The sequence below is a fragment of the Mesitornis unicolor genome, unplaced genomic scaffold (genome assembly GCF_000695765.1).
Source record: "Mesitornis unicolor isolate BGI_N332 unplaced genomic scaffold, ASM69576v1 scaffold12249, whole genome shotgun sequence".
Classification (NCBI taxonomy): domain Eukaryota; kingdom Metazoa; phylum Chordata; class Aves; order Mesitornithiformes; family Mesitornithidae; genus Mesitornis; species Mesitornis unicolor.
The window spans coordinates 39,326-41,002 of NW_010209305.1; positions in this window are offsets into that span (position 1 = coordinate 39,326).

The window sequence follows — 1,677 nt, forward strand, 5'->3', positions numbered from 1 at the left end:
GGGAAAGGGTACTAAGAGAAACTGGTAACAGAAAACGCTCATAACTATTCAAAGTAAAAATCTGCCTTTCAGGAATTTGTTAGGTTTTTTTCTGTATTTGCAACTCAGTTCCCTCTATTTTCTCAATCTCTTTTCTTCCTACCTGACTGACCATAACATACAACTTCTAGTCTGGACTTGGCACAAAATCCTATTCAAGAAGATTACATGCACTGACCCAGTCTCCAATTCACATCCAAGATCCCTAAACTTGCCCTTAATACTGTTTAATCTCTATTTTGTTGGTTACCCAAATCTCCTTTATTATCTCTCTTAACCAGCTCTTACCACACTCCAGCACTTCAATCTCCATAAAATTCTTTCATGTATTTAATAAAAATAACGGTGTAGGCTCAAATTGTTAAATATATATAGGAAGGGAGCAGGAGAGTGGCCAGAGGACACACACACACACACAGACACACTCCCTCTACCCGAATGAAAACAGAACAAATGAAATCCAACCAAACCACAGCTTGACTTGCAAGATTCACTGAAAGCACATTGTTCAAACAGAAAAGACCAAATTAGCGACCCTATGATAACTGTAGTAACAGCAATGCAAAAGAGTACCGCTTTTGACTTTCAGAACACTAATTCAGCTTGCACGTGGTTACTCAGAATAAGTGTGCTGTTTAATAAGCATATTTGGATCTTTCATTTGGGCCAAATGTGTTTCAACAAAATGTGCTACAAATAATTAACCATCTATATTGTTTTCACCAACTATACTTATGCTATACCACATCTAAAGGCATCTTCTCATTAAAGTTTTAAGAAAATTTGTCTTTTCAAAGCCTTCACACAGATTTATAGAAGCATAGAATAGTTTTGGGGGACAGTTTTAAAGGGACCTTTAAAGGTCAGCTAGTCTATCTGTGACCAGCAGCTCAAGAGAGGTGATTCGCTCCCTCTGCTCTGCCCTCCTAAGATCCCACCTGTCTGTGTCCAGCTCTGGGGCCCTCAACATAAGAAGGACAAGGACGTGTTGGAGTGGGTCCAGAGGAGGGCCATGAAGATGATCAGAGAGCTGGAGCACTTCTCCTGTGAAGAAAGGCTGAGAGAGTTGGGGTTGTTCAGCCTGGAGAAGGCTTCAGGGAGACCTTAGAGCAGCCTTCCAGTTCCTGAAGGGGGCCTACAGGAAAGCTGAGGAAGGACTCTTCATCAGGGCATGTAATGATAGGATGAGGATTTTAAATAGAAAGAGGGTAGATTTAGATATTAGGAAGAAATTCTTTATTGCGAAGGTGATGAAAAATTGGCACTGGTTGCCCAGGGAAGCTGTGGATGTCCTCTCCCTGGAAGTGTTCAAGGCCTGGTTGGACAGGGCTTTGCACAATCTGGTCTAGGTTTGGTCCCTTCCGACCCAAACCACTCTATGATTCTATGACAACTTGCAGAAGCAGCACAGCATCTTTATGGTGGTTAAATGCATGCTAATTCACATCTAGCTTTAGGTATATCCAGATACAAATTACTTTAAATTTAAGGAAGGAAAATTCTACCTTTCAGAACATCTGCATTCATCTAACGTGTTAACAGATGCCTGTGTAAATAGGCCTACATGAAAGGAAATGTTTCAATTACGTCAGTTTCCTGGGAAAATTTCTAGTTCCTGTACTTTCTCCAGTTTTGGAG